Consider the following 15,083-nt stretch of genomic DNA (forward strand, 5'->3'; position numbering starts at 1 on the left):
AGCTGCGTACAGACACACCCCTCACTTCTACAACCTGCGTACAGACACACCCCTCACTTCTACAACCTGCGTACAGACACAGCCCTCACTTCTACAACCTGCGTACAGACACAGCCCTCACTTCTACAACCTGCGTACAGACACACCCCTCACTTCTACAACCTGCGTACAGACACACCCCTCACTTCTACAACCTGCGTACAGACACACCCCTCACTTCTACAAGCTGCGTACAGACACACCCCTCACTTCTACAAGCTGCGTACAGGCACACCCCTCACCCCGACAACCTGTGTATAGACACACCCCTCACTTCTGCAACCTGCGTAAATCCACACCCCTCACCACGACAACCTGCATAAATCCACACCCCTCACTTCTACAACTTGCATACAGACACACCCCTCACTTCTACAAGCTGCGTACATCCACACCCCTCACTTCTACAAGCTGCGTACAGACACACCCCTCACTTCTACAAGGTGCATACAGACACACCCCTCACTTCTACAACTTGCATACAGACACACCCCTCACTTCTACAAGCTGCGTACAGACACACCCCTCACTTCTACAAGCTGCGTACAGACACACCCCTCACTTCTACAACTTGCATACAGACACACCCCTCACTCCGACAATCTGCGTACAGACACACCCCTCACTTCTACAAGCTGCGTACAGACACACCCCTCACTTCTGCAACCTGCGTAAATCCACACCCCTCACCACGACAACCTGCGTACAGACACACCCCTCACTTCTACAAGCTGCATACAGACACACCCCTCACCCCGACAACCTGCGTACAGACACACCCCTCACTTCTACAAGCTGCGTACAGACACACCCCTCACTTCTACAACCTGCGTACAGACACACCCCTCACTTCTACAACCTGCGTACAGACACACCCCTCACTTCTACAACCTGCGTACAGACACAGCCCTCACTTCTACAACCTGCGTACAGACACACCCCTCACTTCTACAACCTGCGTACAGACACACCCCTCACTTCTACAACCTGCATAAATTCACACCCCTCACTTCTACAAGCTGCGTACAGACACACCCCTCACTTCTACAAGCTGCGTACAGACACACCCCTCACTTCTACAAGCTGCGTACAGACACACCCCTTACTTCTACAACCTGCGTACAGACACACCCCTCACTTCTACAACCTGCGTACAGACACACCCCTCACTTCTACAACCTGCGTACAGACACACCCCTCACTTCTACAAGGTGCATACAGACACACCCCTCACTTCTACAACTTGCATACAGACACACCCCTCACTTCTACAAGCTGCGTACAGACACACCCCTCACTTCTACAAGCTGCGTACAGACACACCCCTCACTTCTACAACTTGCATACAGACACACCCCTCACTCCGACAATCTGCGTACAGACACACCCCTCACTTCTACAAGCTGCGTACAGACACACCCCTCACTTCTGCAACCTGCGTAAATCCACACCCCTCACCACGACAACCTGCGTACAGACACACCCCTCACTTCTACAAGCTGCATACAGACACACCCCTCACCCCGACAACCTGCGTACAGACACACCCCTCACTTCTGCAACCTGCGTAAATCCACACCCCTCACCACGACAACCTGCGTACAGACACACCCCTCACTTCTACAAGCTGCATACAGACACACCCCTCACCACGACAACCTGAGTACAGACACACCCCTCACTTCTGCAACCTGCGTAAATCCACACCCCTCACCACGACAACCTGCGTACAGACACACCCCTCACTTCTACAAGCTGCATACAGACACACCCCTCACCACGACAACCTGAGTACAGACACACCCCTCACTTCTACAAGCTGCGTACAGGCACACCCCTAATCCCGACAACCTGCATACAGACACACCCCTCACCCCGACAACCTGCGTACAGACACACCCCTCACTTCTGCAACCTGCGTAAATACACACCCCTCACCACGACAACCTGCGTACAGACACACCCCTCACTTCTACAAGCTGCGTACAGGCACACCCCTAATCCCGACAACCTGCGTACAGACACACCCCTCACCACGACAACCTGCGTACAGACACACCCCTCACCACGACAACCTGAGTACAGACACACCGCTCACTTCTACAACTTGCATACAGACACACCGTTCACTTCTACAACCTGCACACAGGTTGTAGAAGTGAACTAATTTGAAACTATTATCCCGTAAAGTCCAGCCCAGTCCAGAGTAAAAAAAAAAAAAAAAAAAAACATGCAGGAAATGATCAGTTATGCTCCGCAGAAACCCCTCACTTCTACAACCTGCATAAATTCACACCCCTCACTTCTACAACTTGCATACAGACACACCCCTCACTTCTACAACCTGCGTACAGACACACCCCTCACTTCTGCAACCTGCGTAAATCCGCACCCCTCACTTCTACAAGCTGCGTACAGACACCCCTCACTTCTGCAACCTGCATAAATTCACACCCCTCACTTCTACAACCTGCGTACAGACACACCCCTCACTTCTGCAACCTGCGTACAGACACACCCCTCACTTCTACAAGCTGCGTACAGACACACCCCTCACTTCTACAAGCTGCGTACAGACACACCCCTCACTTCTACAAGCTGCGTACAGACACACCCCTCACTTCTACAAGCTGCGTACAGACACACCCCTCACTTCTACAAGCTGCGTACAGACACACCCCTCACTTCTACATGCTGCGTACAGACACACCCCTCACTTCTACAACCTGCGTACAGACACACCCCTCACTTCTACAACCTGCGTACAGACACACCCCTCACTTCTACAACCTGCGTACAGGCACACCCCTCACCCCGACAACCTGTGTATAGACACACCCCTCACTTCTGCAACCTGCGTAAATCCACACCCCTCACCACGACAACCTGCATAAATCCACACCCCTCACTTCTACAACTTGCATACAGACACACCCCTCACTTCTACAACCTGCGTACAGACACACCCCTCACTTCTACAAGCTGCGTACAGACACACCCCTCACTTCTGCAACCTGCGTAAATCCACACCCCTCACCACGACAACCTGCGTACAGACACACCCCTCACTTCTACAACTTGCATACAGACACACCCCTCACTCCGACAATCTGCGTACAGACACACCCCTCACTTCTACAAGCTGCGTACAGACACACCCCTCACTTCTGCAACCTGCGTAAATCCACACCCCTCACCACGACAACCTGCGTACAGACACACCCCTCACTTCTACAAGCTGCGTACAGACACACCCCTCACTTCTGCAACCTGCGTAAATCCACACCCCTCACCACGACAACCTGCGTACAGACACACCCCTCACTTCTACAACCTGCGTACAGACACACCCCTCACTTCTGCAACCTGCGTAAATCCACACCCCTCACCACGACAACCTGCGTACAGACACACCCCTCACTTCTACAAGCTGCATACAGACACACCCCTCACCACGACAACCTGAGTACAGACACACCCCTCACTTCTACAAGCTGCGTACAGGCACACCCCTAATCCCGACAACCTGCATACAGACACACCCCTCACCCCGACAACCTGCGTACAGACACACCCCTCACTTCTGCAACCTGCATAAATCCACACCCCTCACCACGACAACCTGCATACAGACACACCCCTCACTTCTGCAACCTGCATAAATCCACACCCCTCACCACGACAACCTGCATACAGACACACCCCTCACTTCTACAAGCTGCGTACAGACACACCCCTCACTTCTGCAACCTGCATAAATCCACACCCCTCACCACGACAACCTGAGTACAGACACACCCCTCACTTCTACAAGCTGCGTACAGGCACACCCCTAATCCCGACAACCTGCGTACAGACACACCCCTCACCACGACAACCTGCGTACAGACACACCCCTCACCACGACAACCTGCGTACAGACACACAGTTCACTTCTACAACTTGCATACAGACACACCCCTCACCACGACAACCTGCGTACAGACACACCCCTCACTTCTGCAACCTGCGTAAATCCACACCCCTCACCACGACAACCTGCATACAGACACACCCCTCACTTCTACAAGCTGCATACAGACACACCCCTCACCACGACAACCTGAGTACAGACACACCCCTCACTTCTACAAGCTGCGTACAGGCACACCCCTAATCCCGACAACCTGCATACAGACACACCCCTCACCCCGACAACCTGCGTACAGACACACCCCTCACTTCTGCAACCTGCGTAAATCCACACCCCTCACCACGACAACCTGCGTACAGACACACCCCTCACTTCTACAAGCTGCATACAGACACACCCCTCACCACGACAACCTGAGTACAGACACACCCCTCACTTCTACAAGCTGCGTACAGGCACACCCCTAATCCCGACAACCTGCGTACAGACACACCCCTCACCACGACAACCTGCGTACAGACACACCCCTCACCACGACAACCTGAGTACAGACACACCGCTCACTTCTACAACCTGCACACAGGTTGTAGAAGTGAACTAATTTGAAACTATTATCCCGTAAAGTCCAGCCCAGTCCAGAGTAAAAAAAAAAAAAAAAAAACATGCAGGAAATGATCAGTTATGCTCCGCAGAAACCCCTCACTTCTACAACCTGCATAAATCCACACCCCTCACTTCTACAACTTGCATACAGACACACCCCTCACTTCTACAACCTGCGTACAGACACACCCCTCACTTCTGCAACCTGCGTAAATCCGCACCCCTCACTTCTACAAGCTGCGTACAGACACACCCCTCACTTCTGCAACCTGCATAAATTCACACCCCTCACTTCTACAACCTGCGTACAGACACACCCCTCACTTCTGCAACCTGCGTACAGACACACCCCTCACTTCTACAAGCTGCGTACAGACACACCCCTCACTTCTACAAGCTGCGTACAGACACACCCCTCACTTCTACAAGCTGCGTACAGACACACCCCTCACTCCTACAAGCTGCGTACAGACACACCCCTCACTTCTACAAGCTGCGTACAGACACACCCCTCACTTCTACAAGGTGCATACAGACACACCCCTCACTTCTACAACTTGCATACAGACACACCCCTCACTTCTACAAGCTGCGTACAGACACACCCCTCACTTCTACAAGCTGCGTACAGACACACCCCTCACTTCTACAACTTGCATACAGACACACCCCTCACTCCGACAATCTGCGTACAGACACACCCCTCACTTCTACAAGCTGCGTACAGACACACCCCTCACTTCTGCAACCTGCGTAAATCCACACCCCTCACCACGACAACCTGCGTACAGACACACCCCTCACTTTTACAAGCTGCATACAGACACACCCCTCACCCCGACAACCTGCGTACAGACACACCCCTCACTTCTGCAACCTGCGTAAATCCACACCCCTCACCACGACAACCTGCGTACAGACACACCCCTCACTTCTACAAGCTGCATACAGACACACCCCTCACCACGACAACCTGAGTACAGACACACCCCTCACTTCTACAAGCTGCGTACAGGCACACCCCTAATCCCGACAACCTGCATACAGACACACCCCTCACCCCGACAACCTGCGTACAGACACACCCCTCACTTCTGCAACCTGCGTAAATCCACACCCCTCACCACGACAACCTGCGTACAGACACACCCCTCACTTCTACAAGCTGCATACAGACACACCCCTCACCACGACAACCTGAGTACAGACACACCCCTCACTTCTACAAGCTGCGTACAGGCACACCCCTAATCCCGACAACCTGCGTACAGACACACCCCTCACCACGACAACCTGCGTACAGACACACCCCTCACCACGACAACCTGAGTACAGACACACCGCTCACTTCTACAACTTGCATACAGACACACCGTTCACTTCTACAACCTGCACACAGGTTGTAGAAGTGAACTAATTTGAAACTATTATCCCGTAAAGTCCAGCCCAGTCCAGAGTAAAAAAAAAAAAAAAAAAACATGCAGGAAATGATCAGTTATGCTCCGCAGAAACCCGTCACTTCTACAACCTGCATAAATTCACACCCCTCACTTCTACAACTTGCATACAGACACACCCCTCACTTCTACAAGCTGCATACAGACACACCCCTCACCACGACAACCTGAGTACAGACACACCCCTCACTTCTACAAGCTGCGTACAGGCACACCCCTAATCCCGACAACCTGCATACAGACACACCCCTCACCCCGACAACCTGCGTACAGACACACCCCTCACTTCTGCAACCTGCGTAAATCCACACCCCTCACCACGACAACCTGCGTACAGACACACCCCTCACTTCTACAAGCTGCGTACAGACACACCCCTCACTTCTGCAACCTGCGTAAATCCACACCCCTCACCATGACAACCTGCGTACAGACACACCCCTCACTTCTACAAGCTGCATACAGACACACCCCTCACCACGACAACCTGAGTACAGACACACCCCTCACTTCTACAAGCTGCGTACAGGCACACCCCTAATCCCGACAACCTGCGTACAGACACACCCCTCACCACGACAACCTGCGTACAGACACACCCCTCACCACGACAACCTGCGTACAGACACACCCCTCACCACGACAACCTGAGTACAGACACACCGCTCACTTCTACAACTTGCATACAGACACACCGTTCACTTCTACAACCTGCACACAGGTTGTAGAAGTGAACTAATTTGAAACTATTATCCCGTAAAGTCCAGCCCAGTCCAGAGTAAAAAAAAAAAAAAAAAAACATGCAGGAAATGATCAGTTATGCTCCGCAGAAACCCCTCACTTCTACAACCTGCATAAATTCACACCCCTCACTTCTACAACTTGCATACAGACACACCCCTCACTTCTACAACCTGCGTACAGACACACCCCTCACTTCTGCAACCTGCGTAAATCCGCACCCCTCACTTCTACAAGCTGCGTACAGACACACCCCTCACTTCTGCAACCTGCATAAATTCACACCCCTCACTTCTACAACCTGCGTACAGACACACCCCTCACTTCTGCAACCTGCGTACAGACACACCCCTCACTTCTACAACCTGCGTACAGGCACACCCCTCACCCCAACAACCTGTGTATAGACACACCCCTCACTTCTGCAACCTGCGTAAATCCACACCCCTCACCAAGACAACCTGCATAAATCCACACCCCTCACTTCTACAACTTGCATACAGACACACCCCTCACTTCTACAACCTGCGTACAGACACACCCCTCACTTCTACAAGCTGCGTACAGACACACCCCTCACTTCTGCAACCTGCGTAAATCCACACCCCTCACCACGACAACCTGCGTACAGACACACCCCTCACTTCTACAACTTGCATACAGACACACCCCTCACTCCGACAATCTGCGTACAGACACACCCCTCACTTCTACAAGCTGCGTACAGACACACCCCTCACTTCTGCAACCTGCGTAAATCCACACCCCTCACCACGACAACCTGCGTACAGACACACCCCTCACTTCTACAACCTGCGTACAGACACACCCCTCACTTCTGCAACCTGCGTAAATCCACACCCCTCACCACGACAACCTGCGTACAGACACACCCCTCACTTCTACAAGCTGCATACAGACACACCCCTCACCACGACAACCTGAGTACAGACACACCCCTCACTTCTACAAGCTGCGTACAGGCACACCCCTAATCCCGACAACCTGCATACAGACACACCCCTCACCCCGACAACCTGCGTACAGACACACCCCTCACTTCTGCAACCTGCATAAATCCACACCCCTCACCACGACAACCTGCGTACAGACACACCCCTCACTTCTGCAACCTGCGTAAATCCACACCCCTCACCACGACAACCTGAGTACAGACACACCCCTCACTTCTACAAGCTGCGTACAGGCACACCCCTAATCCCGACAACCTGCGTACAGACACACCCCTCACCACGACAACCTGCGTACAGACACACCCCTCACCACGACAACTTGCATACAGACACACCGTTTACTTCTACAACCTGCACACAGGTTGTAGAAGTGAACTAATTTGAAACTATTATCCCGTAAAGTCCAGCCCAGTCCAGAGTAAAAAAAAAAAAAAAAAAAAACACATGCAGGAAATGATCAGTTATGCTCCGCAGAAACCCCTCACTTCTACAACCTGCATAAATTCACAACCCTCACTTCTACACGCTGCGTACAGACACACCCCTCACTTCTACACGCTGCGTACAGACACACCCCTCACTTCTGCAACCTGCGTACAGACACACCCCTCACTTCTGCAACCTGCGTACAGACACACCCCTCACTTCTGCAACCTGCGTACAGACACACCCCTCACTTCTGCAACTTGCATACAGACACACCCCTCACTTCTACAAGCTGCGTACAGACACACCCCTCACTTCTACAAGGTGCATACAGACACACCCCTCACTTCTACAACCTGCGTACAGACACACCCCTCACTTCTACAAGCTGCGTACAGACACACCCCTCACTCCGACAATCTGCGTACAGACACACCCCTCACTTCTGCAACCTGCGTAAATCCACACCCCTCACCACGACAACCTGCGTACAGACACACCCCTCACTTCTACAAGCTGCATACAGACACACCCCTCACCCCGACAACCTGCGTACAGACACACCCCTCACTTCTGCAACCTGCGTAAATCCACACCCCTCACCACGACAACCTGCGTACAGACACACCCCTCACTTCTACAAGCTGCATACAGACACACCCCTCACCACGACAACCTGAGTACAGACACACCCCTCACTTCTACAAGCTGCGTACAGGCACACCCCTAATCCCGACAACCTGCATACAGACACACCCCTCACCCCGACAACCTGCGTACAGACACACCCCTCACCACGACAACCTGCATACAGACACACCCCTCACCACGACAACCTGAGTACAGACACACCGCTCACTTCTACAACTTGCATACAGACACACCGTTCACTTCTACAACCTGCACACAGGTTGTAGAAGTGAACTAATTTGAAACTATTATCCCGTAAAATCCAGCCCAGTCCAGAGTAAAAAAAAAAAAAAAAAAAACATGCAGGAAATGATCAGTTATGCTCCGCAGAAACCCCTCACTTCTACAACCTGCGTAAATCCGCACCCCTCACTTCTACAAGCTGCGTACAGACACACCCCTCACTTCTGCAACCTGCATAAATTCACACCCCTCACTTCTACAACCTGCGTACAGACACACCCCTCACTTCTACAAGCTGCGTACAGACACACCCCTCACTTCTACAAGCTGCGTACAGACACACCCCTCACCCCGACAACCTGCGTACAGACACACCCCTCACTTCTACAATCTGCGTACAGACACACCCCTCACTTCTACAACCTGCGTACAGACACACCCCTCACTTCTACAACCTGCGTACAGACACACCCCTCACTTCTACAACCTGCGTACAGACACACCCCTCACTTCTACAACCTGCGTACAGGCACACCCCTCACCCCGACAACCTGTGTATAGACACACCCCTCACTTCTGCAACCTGCGTAAATCCACACCCCTCACCACGACAACCTGCATAAATCCACACCCCTCACTTCTACAACTTGCATACAGACACACGCCTCACTTCTACAACTTGCATACAGACACACCCCTCACTTCTACAAGCTGCGTACAGACACACCCCTCACTTCTGCAACCTGCGTAAATCCACACCCCTCACCACGACAACCTGCGTACAGACACACCCCTCACTTCTACAACCTGCGTACAGACACACCCCTCACTTCTGCAACCTGCGTAAATCCACACCCCTCACCACGACAACCTGCGTACAGACACACCCCTCACCACGACAACCTGCGTACAGACACACCCCTCACTTCTACAACTTGCATACAGACACACCCCTCACTCCGACAATCTGCGTACAGACACACCCCTCACTTCTGCAACCTGCGTAAATCCACACCCCTCACTTCTACAACTTGCATACAGACACACCCCTCACCACGACAACCTGCGTACAGACACACCCCTCACTTCTACAACTTGCATACAGACACACCCCTCACCACGACAACCTGCGTACAGACACACCCCTACTTCTACAACCTGCGTACAGACACACCCCTCACTTCTACAACCTGCGTACAGACACACCCCTCACTTCTACAACCTGCGTACAGACACACCCCTCACTTCTGCAACCTGCATAAATCCACACCCCTCACCACGACAACCTGCGTACAGACACACCCTTCACTTCTACAAGCTGCATACAGACACACCCCTCACCACGACAACCTGAGTACAGACACACCCCTCACTTCTACAAGCTGCGTACAGGCACACCCCTAATCCCGACAACCTGCATACAGACACACCCCTCACTTCTACAACCTGCGTACAGACACACCCCTCACTTCTGCAACCTGCGTAAATCCACACCCCTCACCACGACAACCTGCGTACAGACACACCCCTCACTTCTACAAGCTGCATACAGACACACCCCTCACCACGACAACCTGAGTACAGACACACCCCTCACTTCTACAAGCTGCGTACAGGCACACCCTTAATCCCGACAACCTTCGTACAGACACACCCCTCACCACGACAACCTGCGTACAGACACACCCCTCACCACGACAACCTGCGTACAGACACACCGCTCACTTCTACAACTTGCATACAGACACACCGTTCACTTCTACAACCTGCACACAGGTTGTAGAAGTGAACTAATTTGAAACTATTATCCCGTAAAATCCAGCCCAGTCCAGAGTAAAAAAAAAAAAAAAAAAAACATGCAGGAAATGATCAGTTATGCTCCGCAGAAACCCCTCACTTCTACAACCTGCGTAAATCCGCACCCCTCACTTCTACAACCTGCGTACAGACACACCCCTCACTTCTGCAACCTGCATAAATTCACACCCCTCACTTCTACACGCTGCGTACAGACACACCCCTCACTTCTACAATCTGCGTACAGACACACCCCTCACTTCTACAACCTGCGTACAGACACACCCCTCACTTCTACAACCTGCGTACAGACACACCCCTCACTTCTACAACCTGCGTACAGACACACCCCTCACTTCTACAACCTGCGTACAGGCACACCCCTCACCCCGACAACCTGTGTATAGACACACCCCTCACTTCTGCAACCTGCGTAAATCCACACCCCTCACCACGACAACCTGCATAAATCCACACCCCTCACTTCTACAACTTGCATACAGACACACCCCTCACTTCTACAACTTGCATACAGACACACCCCTCACTTCTACAAGCTGCGTACAGACACACCCCTCACTTCTGCAACCTGCGTAAATCCACACCCCTCACCACGACAACCTGCGTACAGACACACCCCTCACTTCTACAACCTGCGTACAGACACACCCCTCACTTCTGCAACCTGCGTAAATCCACACCCCTCACCACGACAACCTGCGTACAGACACACCCCTCACCACGACAACCTGCGTACAGACACACCCCTCACTTCTACAACTTGCATACAGACACACCCCTCACTCCGACAATCTGCGTACAGACACACCCCTCACTTCTGCAACCTGCGTAAATCCACACCCCTCACCACGACAACCTGCGTACAGACACACCCCTCACTTCTACAACCTGCGTACAGACACACCCCTCACTTCTGCAACCTGCATAAATCCACACCCCTCACCACGACAACCTGCGTACAGACACACCCCTCACTTCTACAAGCTGCATACAGACACACCCCTCACCACGACAACCTGAGTACAGACACACCCCTCACTTCTACAAGCTGCGTACAGGCACACCCCTAATCCCGACAACCTGCGTACAGACACACCCCTCACTTCTACAACCTGCGTACAGACACACCCCTCACTTCTGCAACCTGCGTAAATCCACACCCCTCACCACGACAACCTGCGTACAGACACACCCCTCACTTCTACAAGCTGCATACAGACACACCCCTCACCACGACAACCTGAGTACAGACACACCCCTCACTTCTACAAGCTGCGTACAGGCACACCCCTAATCCCGACAACCTGCGTACAGACACACCCCTCACCACGACAACCTGCGTACAGACACACCCCTCACCACGACAACCTGCGTACAGACACACCCCTCACCACGACAACCTGCGTACAGACACACCCCTCACTTCTGCAACCTGCGTAAATCCACACCCCTCACCACGACAACCTGCGTACAGACACACCCCTCACTTCTACAAGCTGCATACAGACACACCCCTCACCACGACAACCTGAGTACAGACACACCCCTCACTTCTACAAGCTGCGTACAGGCACACCCCTAATCCCGACAACCTGCGTACAGACACACCCCTCACCACGACAACCTGCGTACAGACACACCCCTCACCACGACAACCTGCGTACAGACACACCCCTCACCACGACAACCTGAGTACAGACACACCGCTCACTTCTACAACTTGCATACAGACACACCGTTCACTTCTACAACCTGCACACAGGTTGTAGAAGTGAACTAATTTGAAACTATTATCCCGTAAAGTCCAGCCCAGTCCAGAGTAAAAAAAAAAAAAAAAAACATGCAGGAAATGATCAGTTATGCTCCGCAGAAACCCCTCACTTCTACAACCTGCATAAATTCACAACCCTCACTTCTACACGCTGCGTACAGACACACCCCTCACTTCTACACGCTGCGTACAGACACACCCCTCACTTCTGCAACCTGCGTACAGACACACCCCTCACTTCTGCAACCTGCGTACAGACACACCCCTCACTTCTGCAACCTGCGTACAGACACACCCCTCACTTCTGCAACCTGCGTACAGACACACCCCTCACTTCTGCAACCTGCGTACAGACACACCCCTCACTTCTGCAACCTGCGTACAGACACACCCCTCACTTCTACAAGCTGCGTACAGACACACCCCTCACTTCTACAAGCTGCGTACAGGCACACCCCTCACCACGACAACCTGAGTACAGACACACCCCTCACCCCGACAACCTGCGTACAGACACACCCCTCACCCCGACAACCTGCGTATAGACACACCCCTCACTTCTGCAACCTGCGTAAATCCACACCCCTCACCACGACAACCTGCATAAATCCACACCCCTCACTTCTACAACTTGCATACACACTATAAAATGTAATTCTAGATGTTTGTTATTTCAACATATTATTCTATATCAGTTTGACGATAGATGACTGAAGTTGTTGTTATAACATAGAATTACAAGTTAAAAACGTCCCAATTACACCAAAAAAAGCTAACTTGAAAACTCATGTCCAGCTAAATCAGTAACTTATGTGAAGTTGACAATGTGGGTAAGTTGAGCACAGCAGGATTCAAAACTGCCTCACGTGACTGCTACCGAGGTGCATCATGGGGAATTGGCGGTTAACGACATGCTCACTTTACTTGGACGTTTTCTAATCGTCTTCTTTGGAATATGCTTTCAAGGTGAGTAACATTGGTTATAACTATAAGGAAAGAGAGCTACAAAAGTTGGAACATGTTTTGAATTTATGGCATGACGTGTGTTTTTCTCTTTTACCGAAATGTTTGCTTTAGCTAATGTAACTTTAGCCGACAAGGTCCAGCTTGTGTGTCATGACCAAACTTGACCTAATAAACTGACATATGGCCTTTTTTATGGGTTTAATGTGGCACTGACCAAATCACAAGTATTGTGCCGCTAGCTTTAAGGTTGTGCACTCAACCACTGTTGCGATATTAGCAAGCTAACTCAGCTAATTAATAAAGCTTATTTCATATTGTCTCTGTACTTGTAAATTTCTTTCAAGTTCACAGGCTGTTGTATTTTGGTGGAAGTTCATTTTGGCAATATTTCCAATAACTGGCTGGGTTCAAAAATAACTTTTTGGCAGGACTCCGATGCTTGTTGTCATCTGTTTACCCCTATGTAATCACTTAAGGTGTTATTAACTGCTGCATGCTAAGCTGCAAGAGTGCACTGAGGACTGAGACAAAATATGGTCTACAAACCAGCATTATATTAGTTTTTATCAGATAGTCCTCCAGTGTGTTTATTTTTTGCTTTAATTCTATTGTGCAGTTATTTGTTACCCTGAAATGCTTTATGCTTAACAACAGCTCACCATTTTAACTTATTTTTGAACTCTTGTGATCAGTATGACTAGATTGTGTGAGTTTCCATAATAAAAGAGCTGTAGTGATAAAATAATTGGCATCAGAGACACTGATTTTTGGCATGGTATACTGCAGAAGTTTTTTTTTTTTTTTTGGCATTATTTACCTTTTAATTAAACTGCATTCTCTGTATTGTAACAAAACTAATATTGTTTATATGTCAGAAAATTAGAAAACATGAATAAATGGCGAAAACAATATAATTATAACATATATTTTTATTTTACTTATTTTAGGTCTGTTAAGCCAAACATGATGCTGGGGATTTATTTTTGTCAGTGGAGTCAAATGGTAAGTTACAATTTGTGCATTTTGTCATACTGGAAACACCACAGATTATATTGTAACTTAATAGCTCTGTAGAACAAATGATATAAAGATTGTAGTGTCAGGGTACTTCTTAAGACGTAATATTGCACTATTGATGATCACATGCAGGTGGCATAAACTAAATATTCAGACGTGCTACCAACAAATGATTCATTAACAAAGGCAATGGAGCACAGTGCACAGTATTTCAGATCTAAAAAGGGAGTATGTAATGGACTTGCTGGCTTTAATGTAAAAAGCCTGTTGTGTAACTTTAATGAGGCAGTTGGACTAAAACAGTATTGCTCATCAAGGTAAACATCTGAGGAATAAGGAAACTGTTACTTGTCCTTTTACTCAGTGTTCTTTTAATTGCACGTTTACTAAAGTTTTACATCACATAAGTCATTTTCACAATCATTCTACTTTAAAAGATTTCAAGACAGAGCTTATTCTCTGAACTTCCTTGTTTGCGGAACGGC

The 15,083-nt window shown here is 50.4% G+C and overlaps 1 protein-coding gene across 8 annotated transcripts in view; it reads right to left on the minus strand.

Moving 5' to 3' along the window:
- mast4 (microtubule associated serine/threonine kinase family member 4) overlaps positions 1-15,083 on the minus strand; it is a 141,052-nt gene that overhangs the window by 61,505 nt on the left and 64,464 nt on the right. The gene's annotated exons all lie outside the window — the stretch shown is intronic.

This window comes from Pelmatolapia mariae, linkage group LG7, assembly GCF_036321145.2.
Source record: "Pelmatolapia mariae isolate MD_Pm_ZW linkage group LG7, Pm_UMD_F_2, whole genome shotgun sequence".
Classification (NCBI taxonomy): domain Eukaryota; kingdom Metazoa; phylum Chordata; class Actinopteri; order Cichliformes; family Cichlidae; genus Pelmatolapia; species Pelmatolapia mariae.